Raw genomic sequence first — 12,140 nt, 5'->3', positions numbered from 1 at the left:
TTGATACTAAATCCAACATTTGGCTATGGCCTCAAAATCTAGTGGCATGGGTTAGATAGTGGATAAAAAATAACAAATAATGCCTAGATACCACTATTTTAATCACAAGTGGTGCAGTGTTGAAACTAGTTTCTCAAGTTCCAAATCAACCAGGCCAATATATAATCCCCATTGGCAAGACTAAACCATAGATATGTTGAATATATACAAACGAATTTTTATAAGTTACCTAGTCAAATTTTTCAAAACCATTATTCAAAACAAATTATATGTCCCAATTAACTTATTTACAAGAATATCAAAAATACATATTTTAATCTACTTAACATGGCAAGGAGGAGGGGAGCGTTTCCCTGACGCTATCTACGGCTAGAAAGAGAGAACTTCTGCCGCATCTCCACCGCCGCACGCATCAGATCCGAGAGGAATCTCTGACGAGCACCATCTGCACCCGTGCCGGGGCCAACGCGCGTCTGCGGCCGTCCGTGGATAGATCCTAAGAAAAGAAGCATTATTTGGTATTTTTATTTTTCATCATATCTTAATTTTCTCTATTTTTTTTTGCAAAAAGATAAGATGGCAGGGATATCTTCTGCGAAGTTCGATGTGATAAAGTTTGATGGAACTAGAAATTTCAGGCTATGATAGAGAAGGGTAAAAGATCTGTTAGTATTGCAGGGTATGGTGAAAGCCCTGTATGGAAAGAAACCCGATGACATGGGTGATGCAGAGTGGAAGGAATTGGAGGCGAAGGCTGTTTCAAATATACGATTTTGTCTGGCTGATAACGTGATGTATTATGTCATGGACGAGAAATCTCCGGTAGCAATCTGGTCGAAATTGGAGAGTCGGTATATATCCAAGTCGTTGACGAACAAGCAAAAATGATTGGCATCATATTTTAAGAGCAAGTCCGAGAAGGCATAGTATTGATACCATGATTCAATATGTCACAAGGCTTAAAATTTAACTTAAATTTATAAATCATAAAGAGGGAACAACTAACACATGACTTATTTGGATACTTAAAAATTTAGATCATGTTTAATTAATGATCAACTCCTCCTAGTCATGAAATGCTCAAAATTTTCTTTATCATACCAATAATAGAAGAACATATCAAAGAGATAACATAGTCATATCTTGATTAACCTGAGAATCAACAGTATTCACCTTCTCTTATTAACAAAATCCTTGTTATTAAAAAATCTAGTTTTCGATCATAATATATTACAAAATACTATCAATATTTTTGACCAGTTTAAAATGACTCACTCCACCGTACTTTTACTGCGCAACTTTGATCAATATTCTCCAAAATTTCTTAATGACCCAGATCATCATCATTTTTTTTGATAATACCCAAGCAAAATTTTTTCCTTACTTTCTAAACATACTAGATCATGATTAACCCTCGAGATAATTGCCATATTTGCACCATTGTATGATCAAGTAATAATATTCTAGGTCCAATTTGAGCTAAGCCAACCCTAGATTCCCTTAACAAGTCCATTATACAATTTGATATTGATCTCTCTTTTAAGAATACTAATTTGATGCTCCAACAAATTAATCCTAGATTAACTCACTCATAAGCATATTCAACCTTTTCGAATCTTATCTTATAGATTAAACTCATTGAGGCCTCTCATGAAATTCCACTAGCATTTCTCCTATAGTGATACAGAATCCATGATCAACCCATGGCCTTGATTTATAATTTTTTTCACAAAAATGTAATAATTTGGTTCAAAGATTTACAAAAAATTTCACCAAGATATAAGCACTATGATATTACATTCAAATCAATTCCTCTAATAAGAGAAATATTTTTATTTGCAATATTGCAAACATTCATGATTTTGTAAATCCACTAGACTATCTGAAACAAAGAGACCAATATACATTAACTTAGAGTATCTACTGAAGACAACATAGATTTATTAACTGTTTCATCCTGTTAGTAATAGCCCCTTTTTTTTAACATACTAGATAGAAGATCCTATTGATAACACAATAATATCCTTATCAGTCAAGAATCAAAACACTATTCCTTTTCTTTGACAAGGAAATTCTCCTTAACAAGGAAAACCATCAAATCATAGAGTTAATATTGTTGACCAATTATAAAATAATTCAAACCACCACACTTTCTCATAATTTATGAAATAACTTGCGAACAAAATACCAATCTGCATTGTAATTTGAAAAGATCTAAAATTTCAAATTTTAGGTAAAGCTAAAGAAAAATTCTAGAGTCTCATCCTAAATATATTTTTCTTCTACATGAGAGTTTCATGCATGATCTATATATAGATTTCAATCCTCGAAGAATATTTCAATGAATATCATAAAATATTTTCTAGCCCAAACCTTAAACAATATTTTATAAATGAACCTTAACTTGCCACCAAAATAATTAACTTCAAGCTAGAAGTAACATCAAAATACCCTCATCAAGTTGAACTTCCAAAATCACATATAGCACGATAATATTCCATGACCAATACTACTTCACTTAATTTAGTCAAAATCTAGTTAATCATAACAAGAAATACAAATTGTTACCCTGAGAGAATTTCCAACCAGCTTATTCAAACTATGGCTATAAGAAAAGTTAGCTAGCATTTTGATTCAAACATCTCAAAATTTAGATAACATAACACAAATCTATCAATAACAAAAAGGCATTTGTCTCATTGCCTAATTTCGACCCATCGACCCATCTCTCAAACTTTTCGACGGACCCTAAGAATCTTAAAAGTTAATCTCCAATATAACTATTTCAAACACGATCTCTAGTAATCTTAAACCTAAGCTATGATACGACCAAATATGTCATGCCCCAAACATGGAACGCAATAGATGCCACACACCTATATGGTAGGATATACAAGCATGCAAGGCTATAGATCATATCAAAGCAACAATAAATCCTAAAATTCTATTTAACTAATAATTTATTCAAATCAATCTTACAAAGTTCCAATGTAACATATGTCAATATGTGCTAACTAATAACATAAATCAAATTAAATACTATAACTAATCTGACTAAAATGCTATCAACTGAAGGTATCTTTAAAAAATCTAACGCACTCCCCAGTCTCTTGCAATCATGCATCTAGATCTGAAAATAGAGAAAACATGATAATGAGGTAAACCAGCCCAGTAAGCAACATAATACACTAGAGTGAGATCAAAGCATAACAAATATTTAATTAAAGTATAAAATATTGACTGGGATTTAAATCATCAATAATACATATTTTCTTTTAAAATTTATTACCACTTTCATAAAAACTGGTACTATAATCCTAAATAAATAGACTATGTCCACGTAACTCAGTGGCATGAGTCGCACAAAGTGTCAAAAACTACTATTATTAATCACCGGTGGCAACGATGTCAAAATACCACTATTCTAATCATCGGTGGTGCGGTGTCAAAGCCAATTTCTTGTAGATTAGTGACATATTGAATCATGGTATCAATACCTTACCTTCTCAGACTTGCTCTTGTGATTTGATGTCAATCATTTTTGGAAATAGAACATTGTTGTCTAAAGCCCATCATTACATGTTCACTTTGTGAATCACATTCCTAACCATATAATGATTTGACTCTAAGGTTTGTCATTATCTTTTGTTGGATCATACCATAATAATTGTATTGAATCCATTTTATTTCAACTTCTATCCTAGATACAATTAATTTTAATCGATCGTGTTATGAATCAATCCCAATCTGAGCTGGAGTGAACCTACATCAACATCATGATTTCAATCTTAAATTTTAGTTAGTCTCTTATCTAGTGCTAATCTTGTTAGTTTATATAAAATTTTTGATAATTGATCCAAATTTACCGATCACACTAATTTTGATCGAGGAGAATGAGATCTTGGATTTATAGTACTCAATGAGCTGAACATCTTCTAAATTTGGAATGCTTAGATTTTTCAAATTTCGAGGACGAAATTTTCTTAAGGAGGAGAGAATGTAATACCAGCCCGAATTGGGCCATATTGGACTAAAGTCGGCAGACCCAACCAACTTCAATCCAATTTGGATAGAAAAGGCAAAAAAGAAGATCGCAATCGTGATCCTCTACTATGCCTTCCTCGAGCGTAACAGGGACGGGATCTACGGCAGCCCTGTGGCAGCTTTATGGCAGCTTGAACGGCTGTCGATCCCGCTCAACTGCCATGACAATCGCATCACTGAACGAGCCGATCCCATTTAGAAACCCTCTTATAAAACCCGTCCCCCTGCGGTTGACCCACCGCCGAGCATTCTCCTCCCTCACCTACCTCCTTCTCCTCCTTCTTTGGTGGTCGGTGTGTCGCCGCAGCCAAGGACCACCACCCGAGATCTTTCTCTCCTATTTTCGCTTGTTCTGAGATCCACTTTGCCATTGAAAGCTGCCGCTTGACCGCCAAATCGAGCTGTCATGGCCGAAATCCCCCATCTCTGCCGCACACCGATGAGTTTCCCCTCCCTTCTCTATTCCTCCTGTTGAGCTATTTTCCTATTTTGCGCCAACCGAGAATGTCCTCGGTGTCTCTCTTCTTGTCGGCCGCCGCAGCAGCTAGCGACTACTACTGCCACCGATGGTTGGCCGGCGGCCGCCACCGGATCCTCTCCTTCCCTCTTCCCTTTTCCTCTCTTCAAACTTTTCGACAGACCCTAAGAATCTTAAAAGTTAATCTCCAATATAACTATTTCAATCACGATCTCTAGTAATCTTAAACCTAAGCTATGATATGACCAAATATGTCATGCCCCAAACATGGAACGCAATAGATGCCACACACCTGTATGGTGGGACATACAAGCATGCAAGGCTATAGATCATATCAAAGCAACAATAAATCCTAAAATTCTATTTAACTAATAATTTATTCAAATCAATCTTACAAAGTTCCAATGTAACATATGTCAATATGTGCTAACTAAAAACATAAATCAAATTAAATACTATAACTAATCTGACTAAAATGCTATCAACTGAAGGTATCTTTAAAAAATCTAACGCACTCCCCAGTCTCTTGCAATCATGCATCTAGATCTGAAAATAGAGAAAACATGATAATGAGGCAAACCAGCCCAGTAAGCAACATAATACCCTAGAGTGAGATCAAAGCATAACAAATATTTAATTAAAGTATAAAATATTGACTAGGAATTAAATCATCAATAACACATATTTTCTTTTAAAATTTATTACCACTTTCATAAAAACTGGTACTGTAATCCTAAAATCAATAGGCTATGTCCACGTAACTCAATGGCATGAGCCGCACAAAGTGTCAAAAACTACTATTATTAACCACCGGTGGCAACGGTGTCAAAATACCACTATTCTAATCATCGGTGGTGCGGTGTCAAAGCCAATTTCTTGTAGATTAGTGACATATTGAATCATGGTATCAATACCTTACCTTCTCAGACTTCCTCTTGTGATTTGATGTCAATCATTTTTGGAAATAGAACATTGTTGTCTAAAGCCCATCATTACATGTTCACTTTGTGAATCACATTCCTAACCATATAATGATTTGACTCTAAGGTTCGTCATTATCTTTTGTTGGATCATACCATAATAATTGTATTGAATACATTTTATTTCAACTTCTATCCTAGATACAATTAATTTTAATCGATCGTGTTATGAATCAATCCCAATCTGAGCTGGAGTGAACCTACATCAAGATCATGATTTCAATCTTAAATTTTAGTTAGTCACTTATCTAGTGCTAATCTTGCTAGTTTATATAAAATTTTTGATAATTGATCCTAATTTACCTATCGCACTAATTTTGATCGAGGAGAATGAGATCTTGGATTTATAGTACTCAATGAGCTGAACATCTTCTAAATTTGGAATGCCTAGATTTTTCAAATTTCGAGGACGAAATTTTCTTAAGGAGGAGAGAATGTAAGACCAGCCCGAAATGGGCCATATTGGACTAAAGTCGGCAGGCCCAACCAACTTCAATCCAATTTGGATAGAAAAGGCAGAAAAGAAGATCGCAATCGCGATCCTCTGTTATGCCTTCCTCGAGCGTAACAGGGACGGGATCTACGGCAGCCCTGTGGCAGCTTTATTGCCGCTTGAACGGTTGTCGATCCTGCTCAACTGCCATGACAATCGCATCACTGAACGAGCCGATCCCATTTAGAAACCCTCTTATAAAATCCCGTCCCCCTGCGGTTGACCCACCGCCAAGCATTCTCCTCCCTCACCTCCCTCCTTCTTCTCCTTCTTTGGTGGTCGGTCTGCCGCCGCAGCCAAGGACCACCACCCGAGATCTTTCTCTCCTATTTTCGCTTGTTCTGAGATCCACTTTGCCATCAAAAGCCGCCGCTTGACCGTCGAATCGAGCTGTCACGGCCGAAATCCCCCATCTCTGCCGCACACCGGTGAGTTTCCCCTCCCTTCTCTATTCCTTCTGTTGAGCTATTTCCCTATTTTGCGCCAATCGAGAATGTCCTCGGTGTCTCTCTTCTTGTCGGCCGCCGCCGCAGCTATCGACTACTACTGCCACCGATGGTTGGCTGGCGGCCGCCTAGGCCGGCCGCCGCCGGATCCTCTCCTTCCCTCTTCCGTTTTTCTCTCTTCATTCTCTTCTCCTTACTCCTTGTTTGTGAGTGCATCGGGATGAAAACAACTCTTTTGGGTCCTGTTGGTCCATGACCATTTTGTGCCCGGTTGGGCCGTATTCACCCATTGTGATCCGTACTCCTTTTGAGTCATGTTGGACCCTATTCATCCGTTGTGGACCGTATTCCTCTTGGGCTCTATAAGGCTCTATTTGTTAGGGTTTTCCAGTGCCCTAGGGCGCAGCGGAAGATACGGAATTATAAAATTTTCTTATAAAACCCATTATATGAAACCCTAATAAGCCAAGATCGCCTTAATAGTATAACCAAATAATATAGAAAATATAATCTTGGTATAGAAGAATACCTATCACGCTATATCCAATATATCTGAAGATGTCCTAAGGTGCCCAAATGTTCACCCTCCGATGTTGATCCACACAGGAATGGGTTCAAGACTCTAGCTCCACCAAAACTTGATTCTAATTGTTCAATCCTTCCAAAGGATTTAATTGGCTGATTTTTCTTCACTTCCTTCTTCCTTTCTACCTCTAAAACATTCACTAGCCTTTTTGTCCTAAAGAAGACCCTCTTGTCTTGGGTTAGGACAAAAGAGAGAGGCTTGTAAGAAAGAAGGGATAAGGGAGAGAGAAGGAGAGGCCTTTTCTTGGATGATCTTTAGAACCCCAAGGCACCTCCTTATTTATAAGAGATGGAGGGATGCATCATAAAGGGATGCATCCCATCCACACACCTCATCATGATGAGGCATGTGCCAAGAGATGCATCCCATCATGATGGGGTGCTAAGGAGAAGGGTGTATCAACTTCTTTCTCACATCTCCCTCTTAAATCCTGATGATCCAAGGGCCCAAATGCAGTGAACCAAAGCCAATGGTCCAGATCTAGGCGCCATCTAATGGTCCAGATCAGGGCATCATCATCCAGGGTGCCATCCAATGGTCCAGAAGCAAGATGCCATCACCGATGGTCCAGATTCAGGCGCTGAGCAACGGTCCAGATCTTTCATCCAGAGAGCCATCCAGTGGTCCAGATTCAGGCGCTGAGCAACGGTCCAGATCTTTCATCCAGAGAGCCATCCAGTGGTCCAGATTCAGGCGCTAACCAGTGGACCAGATCCTTCATCCAGGAAGCCATCCAATGGTCCAGATGAAGGCGCCAACCAGTGGACCAGATCCTTCATCCAGGAAGCGATCCAATGGTCCAGAAGTGAAGGCCCTATCAAACCCAATCCAATTGGGTTTAACCAACTTAAAGAAAATATTAAACCTAATCAAATCAGGTCTAATTAAAGCCAAATGGGTTTCAACTCTTGGCTAACCCATATTAGGTCATGATCTAATCATATTAGATCAACCTAATCTAAGAATCATATTCGAATTTAATTTGAATCAGGAGCTAGGGTTTGCAACACGTGCTAGCATGTTCATCTTGCAAACATGATCTAATCCAATTAGACCCTTGATCAATTCCCTTGTGTGTGACCCATTGGGTTCCTTATCTTAGCCAGCAGTAGGTGCAGGTGCAAGTTGACCTAACCTGATTAGAATACCTCTAATCCAATTTAGGTTCAATTTAGTGCTAAACCTGACTTAGCAATCAGAACCTTTCTGATGCTTTGATCTAATCAAACTCTTTGATCTGATCAACCCACAAGACATGATTGACGTCTAGCAACGTATCATGTCTACTCGGAAGATGAGGAATGTATTGGACAAATCCAAACATACCCTTCAGTGGAAAGTTACTGTGCAATTCAATCCCTCAGTCATACTACATCCTGAATAAGTGCTCGAGTATGGATCAATATCAAACTCAATCACTTATTCATGTCTCTCTCAATCTTTTATATGATAATTCAAACAATGAAATATTAGAAACTCTTTCTAATATTCATTTTGCTTTGATCAAAGGCTTCTTGAATCATCATAAGATTAGAGTAAGTAGGATGTTACCTTCTCTTACTAGAAGTGACTGATTCCTTGTTGACCTACTCACAACCTTCGTACAAAATCCACCATATCCAGAATACCCCGTACACAACGCAATATCGTGAATGAGGGTAAACCAAAACATAGCTTCAAGTGCACAAGGTACCATGGTGATCTCAGGTCTAAGGATCACTTGCACAACTCCCACTATGAGAACCATCTTTTGATAATTAAGTAAGAATCCATAAGATGTTCTCATGGCTGGTCATTTCAGTGAACTCATTCCTCTAATGAGCACCCACATCTTTGTATTAGTGTCTCACACAAGTGATTGTGAGATCAATCACCCTCTACATTGAGCATACATAAGATGTGCCAGTCTTTCTGGTAATATTGATCCCCGACTCAATATACCAATTTGACTGGGAATATTCTAAATTAGGATTTTAGGATTTTAGGTCTCACTGGTATGATCTCATCATAACCCTAAAACCAATGTCCTAATTTATGGGGTTCATCATCCAATAATAAAATAGATAAGCAGCAAATGATGAAACACAATGCCTTTATTGATATATATCGAGTGTCAAAGTACATGATTTGGAGGATTACAAAGAGAAACCCATCAAATGATTGGCTTATAGGGCATCTACTATTTCAATCTCCCACTTGCACTAAAGCCAATCGCCCTTATATTTTAACCCCATACAATCGAGGTGACGATTGAATTGCTGCTGTGGTAGAGCTTTAGTAAATGGGTCTGCTATATTGTTCTTTGTGTCTACTCGTTCAATCTTGACGTCTTGTCTTTCGATTATCTCTCGAACAAGGTGGAAGCGTCTCAAAATGTGCTTGGATCTATGATGAGACCTTGGTTCCTTAGCCTGTGCAACTGCTCCAGTGTTATCGCAATAAACTGGGACTGGTCCGGCAATCTCAGGAACTACACCCAGCTCTGTGATGAACTTCTTCATCCAGACTGCTTCCTTAGCAGCTTCACTAACAGCTATGTATTCTGCCTCAGTAGTTGAGTCAGCTACAGTTTGCTGTTTGGAACTTTTCCAACTCACAGCTCCACCATTCAAAGTGAAGATATATCCAGAGATTGACTTGCTATCATCTGGATCAGATTGAAAGCTAGAATCTGAATAGCCTTCTAGTTTCAATTCTGATCCTCCATAAATCAGAAAAATATCTCTAGTCCTTCTCAAGTATTTGAGAATGCTTTTCACAATTTTCCAATGATCCTCCCCGGGATCTGCCTGAAATCTACTTACCATACCCAAGGCATAAGCTACATCAGGCCTGGTACATAACATAGCATACATGATCGACCCTACTGCCGAAGCATAGGGAATAGAACTCATTCTATTCCTCTCTTCAGATGTCTTAGGAGACATCTTCCTAGAGAGTTGTATGCCATGTCCTATGGGTAAGAAACCTTTCTTACTTCCATCCATGTTGAACCTCTTCAGCATATTATCAATATACCTAGACTGGGACAAACCTAGCATCCTTTTAGATCTATCTCTATAGATCCTTATACCAAGTATATAGGATGCTTCACCCAAGTCTTTCATGGAAAATTTCTTTGATAGCCAAGTTTTGACCGATTGCATCATTGGAACATCATTTCCAATGACCAATATATCGTCCACATATAATATCAAGAAGACAATAGCACTCCCACTAGTCTTCTTGTACACACAAGGTTCATCTATATTTTTAATGAAGCCAAACTCTTTGACTATCATGTCAAAATGGATGTTCCAACTTCTAGATGCCTGCTTTAATCCATAAATGGATTTCTTAAGCCTACATACTTGATTTGCTCTCCCTCTTGAGACAAATCCCTCTGGCTGTGTCATATAGACCTCTTCCTCAAGGTGACCATTAAGGAAGGTGGTTTTGACATCCATCTGCCAGATCTCATAATCATAGTATGCAGCTATAGCAAGCATAATCCGAATAGATTTGAGCATAGCTACTGGCGAAAAAGTTTCATCATAATCAATGCCTTGTTTTTGCCTGAAACCTTTTGCCACTAGCCTGGCCTTGTAGGTTTCTACTTAGCCATCAGCTCCTATCTTCTTCTTGTATACCCATTTGCACCCTATTGGAATCACTCCCTCAGGTGCATCAACCAAAGTCCACACTTGGTTTGTATACATAGAATCTATCTCAGATTTCATGGCGTCCAACCATTTTTCAGAGTCCCTACTCTTGACAGCTTCCGAATAGGTCAGAGGGTCATCGTTATCAACGATGTGGGCTTCATCATTCTCAATGATAAATCCATACCTCTCAGGTGCATTTCGCACTCTTTCTGACCTTCGAAAAGGAGTAGTGTGTAGTGGCTGCACCTCTTCCATGGGTACATCTGGTTGAGGATTATTATGTGTCTCACCTTGTAGGTCTTGAACTTCATCAAGTTCAATTTTTCAATCCTTGCCCTTTTCTAAAAAAAACTCTTTTTTCAAGAAAGTGGCATGCCTAGCAACAAATACCTTTTGTTCGGTAGGATTATAGAAGATATATCCTAAACTGTCTTTAGGATAACCTACAAATATACATTTGTCCGATCTAGCACTTAGCTTATGTCCAAAATTTCTTTTGACATAAGCATGACAACCCCATATCTTAAGATACTTAAGATTAGGTTTCTTTCCTTTCCATATCTCATATGGAGTGCTAGATACAGACTTAGATGGTACTCTATTTAATACTAATGCAGCAGTTTCTAGGGCATGTCCCCAGAAGAAAATTGGAAGATTTGTGAAGCACATCATGGACCGTACCATATCTAATAAGGTACGATTCCTTCTTTCAGCTACACCATTTAATTGTGGCGTATATGGAGGTGTCCATTCAGAAAGTATACCCTTTAATTTAAGATAGTCTAAAAATTCACTAGAAAGGTATTCTCCTCCTCGATCAGATCGAAGGATTTTAATACACTTTCCAGTTTGTTTTTCGACCATACTTTGATACTCTTTAAATTTATCAAAGGCTTCAGATTTATGTTTCATTAGATACACAAAACCGAACCTTGATAAGTCATCAGTAAATGTGATGAAGTAAGAGTATCCATCTCTAGCTTGAGTTGACATAGGACCGCACACATCAGTGTGTACGAGTTCTAACAACTCACTTGCCCTTTCTCCATGTCCCGAGAATGGAGACTTGGTCATTTTACCCATAAGACAAGATTCACAAGTTCCTAATGATTCAAAATCATAAGGGTCAAAGAATTTATCTTTGTACAAGTTATGTAACCTTGTCTCACTAATATGACCTAATCGGTAATGCCAGAGGAGGGTATTATTAATATTTTCTCTTTTTCTTTTATTATCTTTGCCAATATGAAACATAACATTATTAAGACATAATACTAAAAGACCATTTTCCATAGTGCCATGACAATAATACTCATTAGATAAAGAAATAGAGCAACCATTGCTCTTTCCATTTATTTCGAATCCTTTCTTAAGCAACAAAGGAATTGAAATTACATTTCTAATGATTTTTGGCATAAAATAACAGTCTTCTAGCTTCAAGAACTTTTCGGAGGGTAGCTCCAATATGT

Source organism: Phoenix dactylifera, chromosome 7 (assembly GCF_051530095.1).
Source record: "Phoenix dactylifera cultivar Ajwa chromosome 7, Ajwa_hap1_PhDact_Kaust_v1.1, whole genome shotgun sequence".
Taxonomy (NCBI): Eukaryota; Viridiplantae; Streptophyta; class Magnoliopsida; order Arecales; family Arecaceae; genus Phoenix; species Phoenix dactylifera.
This window is presented reverse-complemented; position numbering follows the sequence as displayed.